This window comes from Galleria mellonella, unplaced genomic scaffold (genome assembly GCF_026898425.1).
Source record: "Galleria mellonella isolate WM207_F2 unplaced genomic scaffold, CSIRO_AGI_GalMel_v1 utg44, whole genome shotgun sequence".
Lineage (NCBI taxonomy): Eukaryota > Metazoa > Arthropoda > Insecta > Lepidoptera > Pyralidae > Galleria > Galleria mellonella.
In genome coordinates, this window is record NW_026442100.1 from 5,794,335 (window position 1) to 5,818,294 (window position 23,960).

Sequence of the window (23,960 nt, forward strand, 5' to 3'; positions counted from 1 at the left end):
CGTGTCTACTTCAGGATACGAGAGAAGAGAAACCAGAGGGAGACTTTGTACAAAAGTCGATTGCTTGTGTACGTCTGTCTCATTCGTGTTTCAACCGTGCAGCAGTTGTGTTTGCATGGCTGTGTTTCGGTTTAAAGAGTGGGAAATGGCGTGAATTTACTGGGTACAGAGGAATAACACCTGAGTCCTCAGGAATGGCAACGCATGGGGGTATCATGGACGAAACAGTATACTCTGTTATGTCCATGGCACTGCTCATGTCTATAGGCGACGGTTACCACTTTCGATCAGGTGGGCCGTCAGCTTGTTTGTCATTCTAAGTTGTATAAAAAAAGGCAGGCAGGGTTACCATTCCATTATCATCAATTAAAAAAAATCGGCTATCTGATTGGCTTTTTTATTGTAACCTATCATCCCTCACTGGTGCCCTACAGTTACTGTTACTGTTAGCGTAGACAGGGTTACCATTCCATTATCTTTTTTTTTTATACCACTGAGGTGGCAAACGGCCCACCTGATGGTAAGCGGTTATCGTAGCCTATGAACGCCTGCAATACCAGAGATATTACGCGCGCATTGCCGACCCTGAAGAAACCTCTTTACCCTACCTATTTCCCTACTTTTGAAGAACCCCATGCTGTAGTCTCTTGGGAATACCTCGGCAGGGAGCTCATTCCACGCGTTGTACGCGACCATTTAGGCTGCAAGGTATGAGGGTGAACTTCCTGTCGATGGCGAGCCATACGATGATAGAAAGTGGCCGTAGGCATCATATTGAATAATTCCTCTGAGCACAATTCGTTGTACAAGCGGTAGAACACGCAGAGTGAGGCAAAATCTCTCCTAAGAGTTAAGGGTTCGATACCGCTTGCAAGCCCGGGATCATCGACAATTGTCATCTATTAAAATAAATCTCGGGTAGATGGCATAAACAGACAGAGAAGAATCTTCCATTTTAATATGAGAATTTACAGACATTTCTGTTCTGTACTGTTAACTAGCAACATTAACGGACCCGCGAACACTATAAACTTTCTATACTGAATACGTCATTATCGGTCATCACATTTTGAATTCAAAAACGGAACAATATTATTCTACAACGGAATTCTTTCAACGGAAAAAAAATGTGTAACTCGAAAATGGAATTTAACAATTCGACACGATCGTTAAAAAATGTTGCACAGTGTACGTAGTAATAGGTACCTACTGTAGGTACTGTCTTTTGTCGACTGTGGATTTGTTTCACTGTCAATCATCTGACCAATTGGGCTGACGAAATGTCGTCATCACGTTTTAAAGTTGCACAATTTTAGTCATTAGCAATCGAAGGTATGATATTTCTGTACAAAAAAAAAAAAACTATATTTTTTGTGTGTATAATTTATAACTAGCGATTCGCTCCGGTCTCACCCGGTCTAGGTGAATAGAAAATTTTATATATATTTTTTATATAACTTAGAATGGCCAACAAGCTGACGGCCTACCTGATGGAAAGTGGTAACCGTCGCTTATAGACATGAGCAGTGGACATAACAGAGTATACTGTTTCGCCCATGATACCCCCCATGTGTTGCCATTCCTGAGGACTTAGGTGTTATTCCTCTGTACCCAGTAAATTCACGCCATATTCGAACCGCCATACCACCCTTCAAACCGAAACACAGCCATGCAAACACAACTGCTTCACGGTTGAAACACGAATGGGACAGAGGTACCCAAGCAATCGACTTTTGTACAGTCTCCCTTTGGTATATATATATATATATATATATATATATATATATATATATATATATATATATATATATATATTGTTCAAAATAAAGCCTTAATCCCTTTTTAGTAAAACACGGATATATTACAATATTGGTGTCCGTTTATATTATTTTCCTTCCACCTTAGTTTAACAGAAAAAGTACCGACTGAATGGAGGCGTGTGCGCGGGCGCTTGTTCCTGTGAAGTAAATGTAATTTGCGCATTTAAAACAGTATGTGCTGTAAGGACTTGTTAGAATTTGTGTATGCACATATACAATTTGAGGAAGAACTGCCGATCACTTACAGCAGAGAAAACTCACGAAGCCGATGCCAGGTTAGTCCTCCTCGACTATACACCTTTTTCATACAATTTTACATGATAAAAAGTTATGAGTGATTCCTTTATAACTTCTATATTTATTTTGTTTTATAATTTATGCATCTTTTTTAATGCGTAAACACTCATTTTATTTATTAAATAATACGTCAAGATATTATGCGTTTTATTATACGTTATTTTTATCGATCAAAAATCGAAAAGTTAATCCGTTTTTGAGGTTCAATACTCTATCTAAGTATATAGCTTATGTTACACGCTGATAATATAGCTTACTATAAGTGAATTTTTTTAAATAAGTTAAGTAGTTTTTGAGATTATCCATTACAAACAAACAATCAAATCTTTCCTCTTTAAACTATTAATGTAGATATAAATATCATCGATAATAAGATTGTGGACCGATTGTGATGCTTCTTTCGTGATCAATTACTCGTCGGATACCTTATTCTTGGTCACGCATACAGAGTCACGGGCACAAGTTTATAATAGACTAACTTTTTCCAGCGACTTCGTACGCGTGGATTGGGAACACAATTTTGTCGAGTAATAAAAACAAACACTAAGTAATGAAATAATCACTCCTAGGTGGATTGGAGATAATCCAATTTAGTTCCGGAGTTCTTGCTGAAACAAACATACAGACAGATGAATAAAAATTGTAAATATTATTGTTATAGATTGTATTCGTATTGTTCTTTTAAGGCATCATACTTTTTTTAATCATTCATGTAACTAAGTGAGTTTACGACTCTATAAATAAATTCTTTCTTTCTTATAAAATGTTTCTTAAATATGTACCTATGGATAAATAGACCCCTGTCCCATTCGTGTTTACCAGAGGGAGACTTTGTACAAAATTCGATTGCTTTGGTACCTCTGTCTCATTCGTGTTTCTACTGTGAAGTGTTGTGTTTGCATGGCTATGTTTCAGTTTAAAGGGTGGGATATGGCGTGAATTTACAGGGTACAGAGGAATAACACCTGAGACCTCAGGAATGGCAACGCATGGGGGGTATCATGGGCGAAACAGTATACTCTGTTATGTCCATGGTACTGCTTATGTCTATAGACAACGGTTACCACTTTCCATTAGGTGGGCTGTCAGCTTGTTTGCCATTCTAAGTTGTATAAAAAAAAAAGATGTCTAATTATTTTATACGAGTATGTACACAAAATAGATTTATTTGCACAAAACGTTGTAATATCAAATGTTTTAAATTAATTATTTCAACAAATTAATTGTTTGTAAATGACATTAATAGATCACAGTAATTCACTTAGCGTATTTCAAAACATATAGCCTTGTATATACAAATACATATATGGTACATAGTACACATACATTGCTAAATCAAAACATTATTTGTCACACAAATAAACAAAAGGTAAACAGAAAAAAATCGTGCCCTTACTGTCATAGTGTCTTAAAGTTACGCCACGGAACAAGAAAAATGTTTCCGACTGCCTCCCATGGATTTCTCTGAGGCGAGCAAATTAATTAGCAAAGGAAAAAAACACCACCATGTCATCGCTGTCATTACAGCATAGGCTAAACAAAAGTGGGCTAAGTTTGTACAAAGTTACCAATACACTGGCAAAGGTATAAGAGCCTTGTGGCCTTGTGATAGGGTTCGAATGGCCGCAGCAACTGCCACTATTGAGAGGAGATTCCGCAGCAACACGGTCGTGGGACGCGACTTACTTAGCGTCTCGTTGCGAACAATACAGAAATGCCTGCATTTGAGCTTTATATTCCGATTTCTTTTATTGTGTATTAAGATTTGTTATTTCCTACCACGTTTGTAGTCAGGAACTGTATTGTGAGTATTATAATTATCTAGACTAATATTATAAAGAGTAAAGATATGTATTTTTGTGTGTATGTATGTTTGTAATGAATAAACTCAAAAACTATTTTGCCAATTTTAAAAATTCTCTCAACATTAGAAAGCTACATTCATCCCGAGTAACATAGGCTACATTTATTGCTAGAAAAGATTAGGGGTCCTTACTAAAACTTTAGTAACGTAACTCAAGGTGTAAATAAATGCTATAAAATATCTTTCGTCGCGTGCGCTGCGGAAACTATTGGTGATAGAACAAAAGTACGTTCTACAATATTGAAGAAAATATCAATAACTACAAAAAACTCCGCGATACTATATGTCCAACTATTATCGTTATGTCACAATAACCATTTTTTTAAATGTTGTAAAAATGTCCACCCGTGCGAAGCCGGGACGGGCCGCTAGTTACTGTTATATTTAAAGATTAGCACGAAATATAGAAGATATTACATATAGAGTGACAATGCATATCGTTGTGCACTGCAATTACATCATTGCATCTTACAAAAGAGGTTGCTAGTGACTGGCCACTAAGAACCTCTTTTTTAAACGACTTTAAAGAAACTTTAGAACAAATTCCAAATCTGAGGGCCTACCATGAAGTGTTTTCCGAAATTTCGGAGCCAAACGAAACACAAATTTGATGTTAAAATTACATAACACATGCCGTTTGGAAATATTAAAAATGTTAAAATGTCGTTCCTTTGGACTTTTATGATAGGATGTATGACGAACGAAATATTAAACTCCATTTATTGGTCCGATTTTGGTATAAACAAAAACAAGAAATTGAGTCCGAAATTTCGGAATTTCATTTCGTGTTTAGAACTGACGGAGTGATGAGGTAGCGAATATAAAAAAAAAATGGGTAAATTGAGTTATTTGGATGTACGAGAGAGAAGTTTTAATGTCAAAGTTCGTAACATCACCAAACGGTATAACAGCTCTACCTTTCTAATAATACTCGTAAACTGATGATTTGTACCATTATATAACTACTTTATACGACAATGGAGTGGAATGATGTTTTAAAATAAATTTTAAAGAAAGTTACCAGTTACGAATATTAAGTAATTACTTTGTAAAGGTCTCACCTTGACGTATATATAAATTGTTGTAAGTAATTTGTAATTATAAAATATAGTGTTACCAGCTCTTAATCAATAAAGTCAGTTGCCATTTTAAATTGGATGTTTTATTAACACTACATGACGGCAGCCGTGAAAAATATTAAATATCTGGTGATTAATCTGTAATATTATAGTGAAAAAGTGTTCTTTGATTAATATTGTCAATATGGAACATACTATACTGCTACAAAAACTGTCTATGGATGGCCCAGTCCATCAGGATGCCACGTGAAGACAATGGAAAATTCGTTTCCAATTATTTCTGAAACCATCTGCAGTGAGTAAACAAAATTAGGCAGAATTTACTGGGTACAGAGAAATAACACCTGAGTCTAAAGGAATGGCAACGCATGGGGGGTATCATACCAGTACCATGGACATAACAGAGTATACTGTTTCGCCTATGATATTCCCCATGCGTTGCCATTCCTGAGGACTCAGGTGTTATTCCTCTGTACCCTTTAATTTCACTGCCATATCGCACCCTTCAAACCGAAACACAGCCATGCAAACACAACCGCTTCAAGGTAGAGACACGAATGGCACAGAAGTGCCCAAGCAAATGTGAACGGTGTGGACTGCCGTTCGGTGAGCGTGGACTGTAGGGGCGTTGGTTCAGGCTGGAGTGAAACACAGGGATTACTATTCTGAAGCCTCCGGTACCGTCTGAAGAGAGTATTTTTTCTTCTTGTCCTATTTCTTCTCGAGTGTAGTGCGTCGCTGCCCGGAAGCGAATGCCGCTCGACGAGAGGCGGCCTATCTTTATACCCGCCCGCTCGCATGATAACGTTTCCAACTCGCGTTAGCGATCTGTGCGAGCGGGACGGGGCGAGAATGAACGAGACGCGTGTCTCTTCAGATCGGTACTCTATAGCGTCTATTTATTGCAATTTACAATTTCTTAATTCTATTTATTGTTACAATTTCTATTTCTATTCGTAGGTAATAATGACAACACACAAAGGAATACTTTATTTAACTTACACTATCTTAAATCTATGTAAATCTATATAAAATAACAGAATACAAAACGATTAACTAGGACTTAACAACTATAAATTACGATATATACAAATAATGTCGCGAACATAATCTCCCGCCGCAGCTCTCGTAGCTGGAGTTAACTCGTGTTCGCGTCGCTCGATGTCGATGTGGGCAGTATGATCAGCTTCTTAGTGGGTCGCCGTAGGATGCCCTTGTTCGTCCGCACGTCGACCGCTCGAACCTCGCCGTCTGGTCCAGGGTAGGTCGCCACCACCACGCCTCGCGGCCACGTGTTGCGAGGCAAGGTCCCATCAGCTATCAGGACCAGGTCGTCCATTTTGAAGCTCGGGGCTCCCGCCGGTGTTGCAACTCGGGTAGGTACTCCTTCACCCACCGGTTCCAGAAGCAGTCAGCTAGCCTCTGGCTGGCACGCCACTCCTTGTGTCCCGCCGCGTCGTTCTCGGTGAAGCTGCCTGGCAGTGGGACGCGCGATGGACCGCCCAATATGAAGTGATTAGGGGTTAGGGCGCTGTCGTCGTCTGCCGATGTTGACACGTGGGTTAGCGGTCGACTATTGAGGGTGTGCTCGACCTCGACCAGCAGAGTGTGGAGGACCTCTTCCTTGGGGGCCCGCTCGTTCAACGTGGTGGCTAGTGCGGTCTTCACGCTACGCACCAACCGTTCCCACGCACCTCCCATGAAGGGTGCGCTCGGGGGAATGTAGCGCCACCGGATGAAATGGACTGATGACTCTTCTTGGATGGCTTCCTCGGCTGCTTTCTTCAGTTCGACGTCAGCACCTTTGAGGTTGGTGCCTTGGTCGGACCATAATTCCGTGGGACACCCTCTGCGGCTTATGAAGCGCCGCAGGGCCATTATGGCGGAGTCCGTGCTGAGGCTAGGTGGACTGTGCGCGTCGTTAGGCAGGTGAAGAGCACTCCGTATCGTTTCTGGTGAGTGCGGCCCACTGTCACGGTCATAGGCCCGAAGTAGTCTAGGCCGGTGAACGTGAACGGTCGTTGATGATGCGCCAGCCTGCTCTGTGGATGGTTGCCCGTTGACGGCTGCGCCGGTCTTGCTCTTCGTAGGCGGCACAGCTGACACCTCTTCAGTTCACTGCGGACGGCGTGTCGTAGGCGCAACACCCACAAGTGTTGTCGCACCTCGTTCGTGGTGATCTCGAAGCCGCCGTGGTGAAGTTTCCGATGCACCCATGCGATGTATAGGCGCACCCAGGTGTGGTTTCCGTCGACGATGGGGGCTCTCGTTGCTCGGCTGACAAATCGGCGGCGGCTGCTATTCTCGATCGAAGTCGCAGAATGTCGTCGTTGTCTATGACGACTGACAGCTGTATGAGTCGACTGGATGACGGCAGCTGTTTCCCTTGTTTCAATACTGCGATTTCGTCGCCGAACGCCTCTTGTTGTATCGCGCGAATCCATAGCCGTCGCGCGCGATCTAGGTAGTGTGTGTCTATGGGGATGAAACACACAGATGGACTATTGCTGTTCTTGATTTTCATCTTCGTCTTCTCTCTATCGACTTTCTTCGTGCGGGTCCAAGTGGGGTCGGCGCTCTCTTTCTTCTTGTTTCTCTTTCGGATGGCGGTGCAGCGTTGACTGGTCGGTCGCAGGAGGTCGATGAACTGCAACACCCGTGCTGAACTGCGAACAAGTTTCAACCAATTAGAAAAACGTGACGGATCGGGTAATGCTATAGACAACTGCGTCGCGTTCTGTAGCTTGTGTACGCGTTCTTCTCCCGTTTCCGCTTGACTATCGTCGCTCGTACTATCTTCACGCGGCCACTGCTCTTCATTTTTGTCGAAATTCCTTTCGACCGGTCGGAGACGTCGCATCGCTGATTCGTAGTTGTCCGGCGGCACAGGGTCGTCCTTCTTCCATAATAACCCCGTCTCGTATCCTCCCGCCGGTAACGGACGAGTTTTCTCTTCTAAAATGCGTAGGGCGCGACGTTCCTCTTCATTGTAAGACCTCTTCGGTGCGATTCCCAGCGATTCGAGCGCGAAATGTTGCTTCATCATTTCTTCCATCGATTGTTCCTCTTCATGTGTCGTCACTATGTGGCTGATTCTGTGCACCTGCTGTCTTGTCCTGCCGCGACTCGTACCGTGCAGTACCCATCCCAGGTCGGTGAGTGATGCGACCGGCTGCGTGTCGGATCCTCTTCTGACTTCGTGGGCCAGCAGTAGGTGCCAGTTGTCTTGCCCCAGCAGTACCGTCGGTTTGCCCTCTTCGTAGACCAATTCCCTCTCTATGTCCCGCAGATGTGGACAGCCCTTGATGACGCTGCGTGGTACCGACTGCGGTGATAACTGCAGTCTGTCCATCGTCCGTGCCCCCACTGTGTATTCTTGTGAATTCCGCCCGCGGATCTTGAAGTGAACACGCGTCGATTGAGCTGCGTTGATCCGTGCCCCGGCCACACCTTCCATGTAGAATGGTGCGGGGGGACCCGTAGCACCGATTCGCTCCGCCACCGCCGTCTCGATGATGGTGCAAGTCGACCCGTCGTCCAGTAGCGCGTAGGTGTCGCACGTTCCCGTGGGACCGGTGACTCGTATCGGCAGGATCTTCAGGAACGCGATCTTGTCGTTTTCCCTTGCCGATGCGGTGACTGCGGCGGACTTGTCCTCGACGACGTGTGTCGTTACTTCATTCTCCGGCTGTTGTCGCGTGGTGTGCAGCAGAGGGTGATGAGTCTGCGTGCACTCATCTACTCCACATCTCTTGCTCTTGCAGGCGTGGCGAAATCTTCTCACTTTGAGGCAACGGAAACACAGCCTATGAGTCTTCGCTAACTCCCATCTCGCCGATGTGTCTGCTTCCTTCATTGTCTTGCAGTCCGATGGAGCGTGTCCCTCTCGTCGACACATCGGGCACGGTGGTGTAGCGGGTTTCTCCTGCGTCGTGTAAGGAGCGGACTCCCGCCGGTCTTCGGACGGTATCTCCTCGGCGGGGGCGAAGTTTCCACATCGTGCGGCGGTCCTTTGCAGGAACTGAGAGAGTGTTATGAGGTCCGGTTGTCCCTCCGGTTGGTCGTTGGCGAAATCGTAGTACTTGAAGCGTAGTACCGACGGCATCTTCTCTGTGACGTTTCTCACTATTTCTTCGTTGTATAGGTAGTGACTCTTGTTCAGCGCTCGTATCGTGGCGACGACGTTCTGCACCTTGCTTGCGAAGAGGCAGACGTCTCTTGCGTTGTCCGAGAGTCGTGGTAGCGCGCGGAGTTTGTTCAGTTCGGCTGTGACGAGTGCTCCAGGGCGGCCGAACCTCGCGGCTAACATCTTCATTACTTCTTCTGCGGTCGTAGACCCGACGAATAGTGAGCGTGCCGCGTCCTTTGCGGCCCCCTTCAAACTTCTGCGCAGTCTTGCTAGGTTCTCTTGTTCTGTGAGTTGACTTGCGCTCTCTTCATAGGCCATTTTCCATGGTAACCACTCGCTCGACGATCCATTGAAGACTGGCAACTCGGTGACTCTTGACGCTGTGGAGGGCAGTATGTTGCGAGCGGCCATCTGCATGGCGATCGCAAACTCATTACAATCGATGCCCACCTTCAGCACCGGTTCTTCTTTCTTCATCGACTGCATCGCTGCTGCTATCGTAGGAATGGCGGCATGTGGGTCAGCGTGGCGTGCGTGGTCCCGGTGAAGTGCGTCGCTGCTCGGCTGTGGCGGCGGCGCTCTCGAATCCTCTTCAACGGGTCTCGATGGGACGAACCCCTGACGCTTGCCGGTGACTTCTTCTATCTCTGGTACATGCGGCTCCATTGTGAGTGCCAGCGTGCTTCGATGAACCCAATCCGACGTTCGTTCTCTTCTGACGGTAGCGTCGTCGTCTTCTATTTCCTCGTCGTCCTCTGATTCGGCTTCCAGGGCGGCGACACGTGCAGCAGCCAATTCCACCTCCTTTCGAAGTAGCTCCTCCCGTGCCTTGGCCAGAGCCTTCTTCTTCTGCGAGGCCGTGGTGCGAACCGTGTGTGCCGTGCCGTGCTTCGGTTCCTTCTTCCTTGCTGTCTCCTCTGTCGTTCCTGTGGCTTCGGTAGTCTCCGTGGCTCCTGTGGTCGTCGTATCGCCGGACGTGTTCGCAGTCGATGTGGTGGCGGCGGTAGACGACGTGGCAGCGACAGAAGGCATTCTGACAGCCGCAGACGACGTGGTGGCAGCAACGGACGGCGTGGCAACGACGGACAGCGTTCCGGCGGCCGTAGTCGACGTGGTGGCGGCGGACGTTGTGGCTTCGGTGACGGCGATTTTTTGTTGCGACGACTTCATGTTTCTCGTAGTCGGCATTTCAGCGATCCGGCTTCAGAATGGTCTTCCTCCAGCGATCCGGCTTCTCGATGTACCAACGGTGTTCCTCCAGCAATCCGGCTCGAAGGACCACGATGAACGGTGTGGACTGCCGTTCGGTGAGCGTGGACTGTAGGGGCGTTGGTTCAGGCTGGACTGAAACACAGGGATTACTATTCTGAAGCCTCCGGTACCGTCTGAAGAGAGTATTTTTTCTTCTTGTCCTATTTCTTCTCGAGTGTAGTGCGTCGCTGCCCGGAAGCGAATGCCGCTCGACGAGAGGCGGCCTATCTTTATACCCGCCCGCTCGCATGATAACGTTTCCAACTCGCGTTAGCAATCAGCGGGACGGGGCGAGAAAGAACGAGACGCGTGTCTCTTCAGATCGGTACTCTATAGCGTCTATTTATTGCAATTTACAATTTCTTAATTCTATTTATTGTTACAATTTCTATTTCTATTCGTAGGTAATAATGACAACACACAAAGAAATACTTTATTTAACTTACACTATCTTAAATCTATGTAAAATCTATATAAAATAACAGAATACAGAAACGATTAACTAGGGACTTAACAACTATAAATTACGATATATACAAATAATGTCGCGAACAAAATGACTTTTGTACAAAGTCTCCCTCTGGTATAATAGGAGTATTTTTTACTTCGCACAAAGCAACGGTAATATCAATACCACAAAATAGACATGGAACCCAATAAAACCTAGTTATTGCAAAAAGAATTTTAAAAGCGGTTCAGAATCGCGCAATACAATCATAAAAAATGCAGATGAGTTAAGAACTTTTTGCATTTGGAAGTTTGCTAAAAAAAATATAAAATTTTACGACGTAAATATAAATCTTTCACTAAATATTTCCAAATATAATGCAAGGTAAACCGGTCTGTTGCAATGTTAATAAAATTTAATTGTTTAATTTGTAAATCGAATTAATATTTATTAGATTTATCTCAGTCTGTTTTTAGAAAAGCAGTTCCTAACCCAGTTAGAGAGGGGGGGAAAGGAATTGTTAGTAATGGGATCTAACTGATTCATTGCTATCAACACACCTTATCAGATCGACCTCCACGCGATTCCGCCTGGAAATCCTCTTGGTTAATTCTATTGAAATTCGTCACGATGGGCTAACTGACCTGCTTTTATCGTCACCTATCATCCTTCACTCGTGTCCCGCCGGTATAGCGCGGGCGGGGTTACCATTCCATTATCACCCATTAAAAAAAAACAGATTTAATTTACATTATTCAAACAGAATCCTTATCATATATTTATTTAATTATTATATATTATATTTATTTAATATTACTTTTTATTTATTTATTTATTTATTCATCAATACAAATATGTGTACATGGCGGACTTAATGCTAAAAGCATTCTCTCCCAGTCAACCATAGAGAAGTGTCAGAATACTCGAATGCGGTACTACTAATTATTGATATACATACATACTAAAATTACATATATAAACGAATAAATATATATGAATAACAAATATACTTACACATATATGATATATACTGTATTATACACGAAATTGAGAAAAATATAAAGCACTTACTTTTATATGTTCTTATTAGTTTTTTTTTTGTCACACTAAAAACTTGTTCACTAAATTGAATGCAGTATTCACAGTTAAATTTCTAAAGGTCTAACTAAAAATTTTGTGTATGTTTCATATAGATATAATAACTACTAGTAATCCATTTTTTTTTATTTCTAAAATCCACGAGTACGATTTAGTAGACAAATCTAGTATGTATTAAAACTCTTATGCAGCGTACAATATAAGATATAATGAATGCGCTTCTTTTTTTTTTATCCAACTTAGAATGGCAAACAAGCTGACGGCCCACCTGATGGAAAGTGATAACCGTCGCCTATAGACATAAGCAGTACCATGGACGTAACAGACTATACTGTTTCGCCCATGATACCCCCCATGCGTTGCCATTCCTGAGGACTCAGGTGTTATTCCTCTGTACCCGGTAATTTTACGCCATATCCCACCCTTCAAACTGAAACACAGCCATGCAAACACAACTGTTTCACGGTAGAAACACGAATGGGACAGAGGTGCCCAAGCAATCGACTTTTGTACAAAGTTTGGTGTGGTTCTTGCAATAGTGTAATTAAATCGTGCATCTAACATAAATTACTATATTCAATGCAGTCATAATTCACACCGTATCACCATATATTTCAATACAATGTACGTAATGCAGGCGCTTTAATAGTATTACGGGTTCCAGTGTTGTATTTCTCCGGCCAACGACCTGGTAGTCAACATGCGATTATTTATTTACATTTCATCACGTAAGTACATCACCCACCGGTGATCTCGGCCAATTATCGTGTACAACGCTTGTCAGTTTATGATCCATAGACAAATGTACTGTTAAGTTTATTTTTTTATGGCTTTATTTTTCCGTGTATTTTTTTTTTTTGACTGACACAAGACGGAGGGAAATATTTTCTGGTGTTAAAAAATATGATTGTATGTGTGTTTTGATCGTTATTGTGTGAGTTTATTTGTGTCGCTGATCACACGGATTTATTCTATACGTCAGTGTGTGCGGAGAGATATCATAAATATTACTCGCTTTGATTTGTTTTAAATAACAAAATAAGAGTCTAAAAAATTCGCGAACAGTTAGCTGATATGATTATTACCAGAGGGCAGACTTTGTACAAAAGTCGATTGCTTGGGTACCTCTGTACCATTCGTGTTTCCACCGCGAAGCAGTTGTGTTTGCATGGCTGTGTTTCGGTTTGAAGAGTGGTATATGGCGTGAATTTACTGGGCACAGAGGAATAACACCTGAGTCCTCAGGAATGGCAACGCATGGGGGTATCATGGACGAAACAGTATACTCTGTTATGTCCATGGTACTGCTCATGTCTATAGGCGACGGTTACCACTTTCCATCAGGCGGGCCGTCATTTTGTTTGCCATTTTAAGTTGTATAAAAAAAATAAAAAAAAAATTGAGAGTCGCCACTGCTCTTATTATCAACGAAACCGAATCAAACTATGCAACTATGTTTATTTAGTATAGAATAAACATTATAAAATAGGTATACATTCATGATAGTGTTTTACAACAATTTATAATCCGTATAGCCCAAAACACTGGCATACAATACCCATGTATCATAAAAAAAATGGCTATTTTATAATTTAAAATGTTCAAATTCAATAAATTATCCTGAATGATATTTCATACAAACATATTCTAAATACACAATCGAGACTTAATGCGATGAAAAAAACCGTTGCAGGTAAATAGTACGCGTACATACCTGCTTCTTTAATGCCGACTTTTTTTCTTTTTTTTTCTTACATTGCGTTAAGTCTCAATTGTGTATTTAAAATATATGTAAACAATGCGACAGTTTACATTTAATTATCATACAAACATTTTTTATCGAGTGACGTCGGTCTGTATCCAGATACTTAATATATGACATAATCATGTCAACCATTATCCGTCCACTGCTGGACATAGGCCTCCCCATAGACTGCCATAAGGAACGGTGCTGAGCTACTTGCATCCACTCGCTGCAACGCATTTCAGGTCGTCACTCCATCTAAAGGGAGGTCGTCCTACACTACGTTTGCCCGTACGAGGTCGCCACTCAAGAACTTTTCTTCACTAACGAACAATATATATTTTTTTTATACAACATAGAATGGCAAACAAGCTAACGGCCCACCTGATGGAAAGTGGTAACCGTCGCCTATAGACATGAGCAGTACCATGGATATAACAGAATATACTGTTTCACCCATGATACCTTCCATGCGTTGCCATTCCTGAGGACTCAGGTATTATTCCTCTGTACCCAGTAAATTCACGCCGTATCCCACCCTTCAAACCGAAACACAGCCATGCAAACACAACTGGTTCACGGTTGAAACACGAATAGGACAGAGGTACCCAAGCAATCGACTTTTGTACAAAGTCTCCCTCTGGTAAATATATGACATAGAATAAACATATTTGGTGAAAACGCAGCGTCACATTTCGATTTATTGCTATTAAAATTGTTAAAATGAGATTAAAAAGATACCATTAACTGTCCACTCTTACTTTCTCTATACGTAACGCCAATTACTTGGATGATTGATAGAAAATTATTTAGTGTTAGCAAAGTACATATTTGTGTTTCACATTATGTCATAGGTATAATAATTGCATATTGGGGGGAAAGGGATTGTTAGTAATGGAGACTGAGAATCGCATTGCTAGCAATATACCCGGTTGGAGGTCGACCTTTTTGGGCATATTGCTAACAATGAGACTGGTTGTGCGCATTTTTTAACAACAACCCCCCCCCCCCCCCCCCGCCCCCTCGTGGACTCAAATGTTATTCCTCTGTACATTTGAGTGAAAGAGTGAGTCCCTGTAAATTCACTGCCATTCTATTATTCAAAACTACATTCTGTCTAGCTTTGTCTCACACATACGTATATTGTTGTAATCCCATAGGCATGCTTTTGTATGAGAATGAATTATATTATATTTTAATGTTAGCTCAATAATCAGATGTATACTTAATTACTCTTAAGTACTCTTACTTTAAGTAAGTAAGTAACTTAGTCTCACAATTATGAATAGCCAAGAAAGTGGAGTTCGCATCTACACTATTGGCAGAGATTTGATCTTAGCCTCTGTTACGCTCTGTATATTTTAAAACTGTGTCGTATGATAACCGCGCGCATGCGCAGTGTGTACGTCAGCCGACATTAATAAAAATATAACAATTCTCTGCGCGTTCCAATCTACGTAAACGATCACATACTGCAGTGTAAATATTGAATTTGCAATTAAATCTTGATTAATTTCGTAGTTCGATTCATTTGGTTACTGTATTTGTATAGATAAGTGGTCGTAGCAATATTAGAAGACTACAGTTATTAAAAAAAATAGAATAACTAGCTTTTACCCCCCTTATATTTAATCGCGTTACTTAAATATATTCATTGCTTAGGAAAAACATCAATCCTGTTTTTTAGGAGGTATGGAGGTTGGTATGCACCAAAATTTAAGGTGATTCGTTAAGCCGTTAAGGTGTTAACAGGCTTTCACATTTATAATAAAACTAAAGAAGTCAGGCCGTCCTCCTCGCGATCCTCCCTGGAAATCATTGAAATTAATTCTAGATATATTCATTATAATGAGCTAATTAACTTTCTTGTTCCTTCCTACTTATTATTTCTCACTGACGCCCTGCCAACAATTACCATTTGTTATCATTCCACGATCACCCATTAAGACTAACAAAATGTTAGTAACGATTCTTTGTACATTTAAATGCTAATTTTTATTATTTTTTATGTATAAAAAAATAATCAAAACAATGGGGGTATCATGGGCGAAACAATATACTCTGCTATGTCCATGGTACTGCTCATGTCTATAGGCGACGGTTACCATTCTTTATCAGGTGGTCCGTCAGCTTGTTTGCCATTCTAAGTTGCATAAAAAACAAAAAATATATTGCAATATCGGTATTCAACCTAAACAACGTGTAAATCTACGTACAATTAAATCAAACAACACTTATACTTCATCAAGCCGATAGTAAAATATCCCGAAATACTTATAAAGCATTTAATTATCAAATTTTGGATTTTAATTTCTGAACAGTTATTTGAATATTTTATTTCAATTTATTTGTAATCAAAATTCAAACATAATTGATACAGTTTCAAACAGATATTCGATTGAATTCGACTCATAACTCAACATCTTAACACTGTTATATATTTCGTTTGAAAATATAATTAAACATGTGCAAAAAAATGTGATTAATAGATTTATTGATTGATCGATTTACTGATTGATTAAGAATATTAAATTTATCGTTTAAATAAAACAGTCGAGCTCCTGCACTACGATTCGAACGGTCACGGCGTACCGTCGTCTGTTACCTCTTAGGTAATTTATAAAACTTGCATCTCTAACGGGCTAGTGATCGCTGAATTGATAACAGTCGCCATCTTTCTATATAAACATTTCCATTAAGGTAATTTTGTTTTAATGGGTGTTAATGGCATGGTGACCCCACTCGCGCTATCGGTCTACACCGGCAGGGCACCAGTGAAGGATGTTAGGTAAGGATGAAGCAGGTCAGTTAGCCCATCGCGACGAATTCAACAAGAGTTGTTCACGATGGTTCCATGGGGAACCACAAGGTCGAATTAATAGGGCATATTTCTAGCAATGGGGCTGTCAGACTCCATTGTTTGGGTTGTTAGTAATGGGGATTAGCAATCCTATTACTAGCAATGTACCTCATCAGGTCGACCTCCTCGCGGTTCCCCCTGGAAACCATCGTGATTAATTCATTGTAACACGATAAGTAATTCATGTAGGTAAGCATTTTTGTATCAATGTTTAAATGTTGATTATTTGGCACTGTATAATTTATTATTGTTAGTAAAATAGGTAACAATTTACACCATCCTTTGTCTTTGCGGAGCAAAACACTGCTGGTTACGAAGCAAAATCGAATTGTAGATATGATGCCGTGTTGTAAAATCATTTTTAATATTTTCAAATTAGAATAGTAATGTTAGCCAAACTGTTGAATACATAAATCATTTATCAATATTGAATTTGTAAGTATTAAAGTCGATATTTTTTTTAAACAACTTAGAATGTCAAACAAACTGACGGCCCACCTGATGGAAAGTGGTAACCGTCGCCTATAGACATGAGCAGTGGACCAGAGTATACTGTTTCGGACATAACAGTAAATTCAGACAATTATTACACTAATATATTAATAACACGTTATTTCGTCAGATGGAAACTAATTGATATCGACAGCAGGATTTTGTATAAGTACTATATTTATAATTTGTTCTATCGTCTTTTAAACTTCTTAATGTTTTTGAAAAATAAATAAAACAGTTTAAACAGCGTCCTCTCAAATTCCAAATTAACATTCCACTTTTTGATAAAAATTTGCATTCGTTTTTAATGCAACTAAAATGTAATATAGACAATATAATATATATATAATATAATTTTTTTTTTACCGCGCCCATGGTCACCCACAACACCTACGGCATTGCAGGTGTGCTGCCGGCCTTTTAAAAAGGAATATGCTCTTTTCTTGAAGGTTATGTTGTCGTATCGGTTCGGAAATACTGCTGCTGGAATTTGATTCCAAAGAGCGGTTGTGCGCGGGAGAAAGAAAATATATTTAATAAATATAATATTAATGTATCATAATTGAGAAACACGAAGACGGTCGCGACTTATTAAATTTATGTAAAAATTAAGAAAGTCCACATTTGGATAGTAGTTACGAAATATGCTTTCGTTAAATTAGGAAACGCTTCTCCGGTTACGAAACGGTGATAATTTATTAATCAATACGAGTATTAACTAATTCGAGTGTGTATGGCTTAGAATTTTTTGCATATTTTCAAGGTTGTTATAAAATTATTTGTAAAGTGAAAGTTTTAAGAGAAATCTCGATCGACTGTCTTCCCTTTCGAGATGGACACAGAGTATTTATAATCGACCTATTTCTATATAAAAATCTCCTGTTTCAACCATTTTCGTCTGTGGTAAATTTTGCAAAGAGATTTTCAAGGAATCTCGATATTTGGAAGATTTTATTATTTCACAGAGAATGGCAGATTTTACAGATTATCTTACAGCCTAGATGGTCGCGTACAACGCAGTTTCAGAGATGTTTCCTCCCACGAACACTCAGGTTATGGAATGAGCTCCTCAGATTTTCCCAAGAGACTACAGCATGGGGTTCTTTAAAAGGGGGGTAAAGAGGTTTCTTCAGGGTCGGCAATGCGCGCGTGATACCTCTGGTATTGCAGGCGTTCAAAGGCTACGGTAACCACTTTACATCAGGTGGGCCGTCAGCTTGTTTGCCATTCTAAGTTGATAAAAAAAAATGCATAGGGACGGACAGATAGCGACAGCGACTTTGTTTTATACTATGTATAGTGATAATAAAATTTCTTTTATTTAGCTACTTTCTGACATAAAATTTAAATTCGCTCCAAATTACGAAATGCACACGCACGAGTGTATTAATAAAAAAAGTAAAAATATGTTTTTTTTTTTTACATAGAAGGCAATGTCTCGTGTAATTTATCATGCGGCCAAGTAGCATCATTATTAAAATAGAATTGTCTCGCCGCGGTGAAAGTTGGGAAAGCAACCGCTTTACTAATCTCGTGAACTTTGACTGTTAATTTAGTTAAAACACAACTAAATGACTGTTTATCCAAAATTTGTACAATATTGCACCATTACAAGGTGAAAAGATATAAGTTTTACTACCTGTGGCACAGATAACTGACGCTTCACGTTCTTTTTTTTTTTTTAATTTTTTTATAATGCTGTCATTGTGAGGTGCGATAATTTATTCAGAGTTCTTTTCGGTTTTGGTTGTAATTTTTTGTGTATTTGTTGTAATGTTTTATGTATTTATTGTAATGTTTTATGTATGTGTTGTAATGTATTATGTATTTGTTGGTAAGCGTGTTGAGCCTCCCATCCGAGAAATAGGTATTGGCGACCCGCACGCATGATAAAGGTAAAGGAGTTAAGGGGCCGCCTGAAAATCAGCGCTATATAGGTACATCTCGCTGGAGCTGTACATATATATAGCAACAGCTGAGGCGGCTCCTATTACCAGCAACATTAATTGTTCTTTTTTCTTTTTGTTGTTTTAATTTTTAATTTTCTTAATAATTGTAATAAAGGTCATCTATCTATCTATCTGTCTATCTATCTATCTACTATGTCCGAGGCAAGGATATTACTCAATGTGCTTTATCTATGCCTTTTCATTTCATTATATCATTTAGTTGAAATATCCACTCCAAACCTAAAAAGGAGCATAGATATATCAAGATTTAAATGAAAATTGTATTTTATAACATATTTGTGTTTCAACCGTGAAGCAGTTGTGTTTGCATGGCTGTGTTTCGGTTTGAAGGGTGGGATATGGCGTGAATTTACAGGGTACAGAGGAATAACACCTAAGTCTTCAGGAATGGCAACGCATAGGGGTATCATGGGCGAAACAGTATACTCTGTTACGTCCATGGTACTGCTCATGTCTGTAGGTAACGGTTGCCACTTTCCATCAGGTGGGCTGTCAGCTTGTTTGTCCATTATAAGTAGTATAGAAAAAAAAAATTAAGATATGCTTTTTTCTTATTTCGTTGTACCATTTGTTTATTGAGTCTGGGAACCTTTATATCAAATTCGAAGCTTGAACTATTGGATTTTTTAAATCCATGTTTGTGTCTGACTTACATTATGGTTTGGTGTAATTCGTTCCAAATTTAAAAAGATATATTATACTATATATAGATACTCGTTCTTACTTGCAGAATTTAATTAAGTGATAAAGAAATCTCCTACTGTCGCTTAAAGTATGAAGTGGTAGATGGCACCACCGGGAGTACCCCAGGATTGATCCATTTATTTTAATTTAAAAAACATAATTGTTGCTGTAATGTGTCAACGGACAACTTTCAAAATTCGTATTGGATCGAGACAACGGTTCCTTTAATAGAAATTGAATATTTATATCATTTCGCAAATAAAATCGAAAAATCAAGCTTGTTTATATCGAATTATACCAGAGGGAGACTTTGTACAAAAGTCGATTGCTTGGGTACCTCTGTCTCATTCGTGTTTCAACCGTGAAGCAGCTGTGTTTGTATGGCTGTGTTTCGGTTTGAAGGGTGGGGATATAGCGTGAATTTACTGGGTACAGAGGAATAATACCTGAGTCCTCAGGAATGGCAACGCATGGAGTGTATAATGGGCGAAACAGTATACTCTGTTATGTCCACGGTACTGATCATGTCTATAGGCGACGGTTACCACTTTCCATCAGGTGGACCGTCAGCTTGTTTGGCATTCTAAGTTGTATAAAAAAAAGAGAATTGACTTCACTACGATCTGTTGAAGACTTCAGCACGTATCTCCTATAATGAATAAACTCTTCTATATTTTGATTTCTTGATCTTTAAAGATCTTATTATCTAGTTATTAAAGTATCCCTTCCGAAATAGGTATCAATTCATAATAACTTTGATTATTGGAACAAAGAATTCTTATGACCTTATCATGATTCACAGTTCGTTGTATGACCCCAGATGGTTTAGTAAAGGTTTTTATTTTGAAATTTCTTATTACCGACACATAAGTAAGTTGCATCGTTACATACGAGAGAGAGAGAGTAGGTACAAGATAAGATTTTCCCATATAAGGAAGACCAAAGGGCCAATCTCATTACACGATATTTGCTTATTTTTTAAACGAGCTGGACGTGACTTATGGCGGCCGAGAAACAAAGAGAATGACGACATCGTACGATTAATGTGATGAGATAGGTTGAGGAGATTCATATTATTAGGCGGATTTTTAGAAATTTAGAGCAAATATATGCACGGCAGCGAGCTCAAGAAAGTGAGGTGGCCATAATGGAATTAAAACAATAGTATTTAAACAATGCCAAGTTCAGTTTAATGTTAAAATAATTCTGGCTTTCACAGTCGTTTTATTTGATAAAAGAAATATGAATTGGTATAATTGTGTGAATATGCATTTAAATACTATTATTTAGTGTGTAGACTGGGTGATAAATATAAATAAAACATATAAATCAAGCGATAAAATTGCATTAGGTATTTATTGAAAAACTGTTTAGAGTAATTATAGTTCCATTTTATAATACTAGATGGCGCTGTACAACTTTTTAATGTCCTTAGTTACTTATCATATAAAAAAGAATATAAAAAAAACTGTACGCAGTTGTACACAGTTCATGCTTATGTTAAAAGATGGTATTGTGTTATTTTTTCAAGTTCATAATTTGATGCGAACAATTCTTTTAAATTGTTTTACTACTGTTTGGTAAAATGTGCTGGTTCTTGTTATTATATATTATTATTTAATTATATTATTTGTAAGTTAAATTGCCGTCTCTTGACTTGATGTATTGTATGTTTTTTTTTTTGACTTGATATATTATATGTAGATATTTTTTTGTTCTATTTCAATTGTTTATAAATTTTCTTTCTTATAAAAAACAACAATTGTCAATATATGTAAAAAGGTTAATTTTGAACAACTACACTCGACGTAATAAATAGCAGAATATTATATCGGTTTATGAAAATAATTATTTTAATTTTCCTTCATAACTATATTTATATAAGACGAGGTGAAGATGCGCAGTTGCATCCAAATGATAACTACTCAAACTCCGGTGAATAAAATTATAATAATAATGATAAAATTTAGAATAATACACTCACAATGAGCTCCGATGTTGAAAATTTTAGCTTTCACTGAATAAAAACAAATGACTTCTGTATTAACAAAATTATTAGGTGTAATACGCACGTGGGAATAAATAAAAATGGGGTGAATAGATTTTTTTAAGCCCTAGATACTATGGATCACGGTAACCGCTTAACATAAGGTGGGTCGCATGCTTTTATGCCACTTCATACATACATACATCTGTCATGCCTGAAGATATCATTTTCAATAATAAGTGTCTTATATTACTCTGTTTTTTTTTATACAACTTAGAATGGCATACAAGCTGACGACCTGATGGAAAAACAAATGAGCAGTACCATGGATATAACAGAGTATACTGTTTCAATGATACCCCCCATGCGTTGCCATTCCTGAAAATTATGTACCCAGTAAATTCACGCCATATGTACTCTTCAAACGAAACACAGCCATGCAAACACAACTGCTTCACGGTTGAAAAAATGGGACAGGGTGATCGACTTTAGAGTCTTCTGGTAAAATGAGCTAGCAATGAGACTATTAAATCTCATTACTAACAATCCATTTTCCCCCCAATGAACCTGTTGTCTTCATTTCTCAATTATTTCTCTGTTTGCCTCATGATTGAATAGTAGAAAATGCCGTTAGGTGTTAAGTCCACCATATTACTTATATAATTGTGCATTGAAATTCAAATGAATTCATATTTATTAAACTTTAATAGACCTAGAGAGTGTAAATGGCGGACTTAACACCATATGGCGTTATCTACCAGTCGACCGTAGACAGGAATAACAGAAAATATAATTGACGGTGCAACGTGATGAGGAAATAAATAGAAAAATAAAAAAAAATCTATACTTATAATAAATCTGTAGAGAGATCAATTCTGTACATGAAATATATTTCCAAAATAACTATCAGCGGGTGATTAGTGATCGATACTGATGCCAAAAATGCAATCAGTAATTTTTTTTAAAGTTTCGCCAATGATACTCCCATGCGTTGCCATTCCTAAGGACTCAGGTGTTATTCCTCTGTACCCAGTAAATTCACACCATATCCCACCCTTCAAACTGCAACACAGCCATGCAAACGCAACTGCTTCACGGTTGAAACACGAATGGGACAGAGTTACCCAAGCAATCGACTTTTGTACAAAGTCTCCCTCTCCATATAAATATCACGTAATAATTTCAAAGGTGTCTGTGTGCGAGTTTGAAGAAATAGTTCGTTGATTGACGTTGATCACCAAGTGTGATAATTGCTTCATAATTGCTATGCAATTAAGTTGGTTTCAATTACTCGTCAGCAATCATCATTAATCATTAAAAAAGAAGATTCTCGATTTAACTATATATGTTTCTATATGTTACGTGACGTCTTCGTAAAATTGTGCAAAGTTTTTGATGAATCTTGCGCTAATATAGGTATCGAAATTATTAATTCAGCATTCAACAAAATGTGTATTCATTTTTCTATAAAAAAAAAAAACTAGGTTAAACAGTTTTGAGTCTTCTTTGTTAATATGTCGCGACCAGATTTTCCACTTCCGTTTATTTAAAAAAATTCAAATTAAAAATTGCAGTTATACCCAATTTAGTCCAAAATATGTAATGTTATTCTTATATGTATAAATACATATATATTATATATAAGAAACAAACAAAGAGAAACAGTTAAGTAATAAAAAAAAATACTATATAACTTGTGATCACAAATATTTGTATTGTGTAGATTCGAACCCTTGATCATCGAAAGTTAAGCGTTTACCCCATCAAGATTATTAGTAAAGTACAGTTTTTTTGTACGTACTGTTTTAAATATAAATTTAAGACAAAAAGATGGGGGAAAGGTATTGTTAGTAATGGGGGTCTGAATGACTCATTGCTAGTAAACCACCCTGTCAGGTCGACATCCACGCAGTTCCCCCTGGAAACCATGGTGATTAATTTTTGTTGAATTCATCACGCTAGACCTAATAAACTGTTTCATCCTTGCCTATCATCTTCCACTAGGGTCACGCCAGAGTATACCAATACCGCAGGCGAGGTTACCATTCTATTATCATCCATTAAAAATAAAGACAAAAAGATGTGGGAGCTTACTTAGATATATATAATAATAGTAAAATATTTCGTTCATAAAATTTATTTATTTTATGAACGAATAGTGAATTTACAGAGTATAGAGGAATAACACCTGAGTCCTCAGGAATGGCAACGCATGGGGGGTATCATGGATATCATAC

General features: G+C 39.1%; 1 protein-coding gene across 2 annotated transcripts in view; it reads right to left on the reverse strand.

Moving 5' to 3' along the window:
- LOC113518977 (cadherin-89D) overlaps positions 1-23,960 on the reverse strand; it is a 90,406-nt gene that overhangs the window by 65,955 nt on the left and 491 nt on the right. The window lies entirely within an intron of this gene.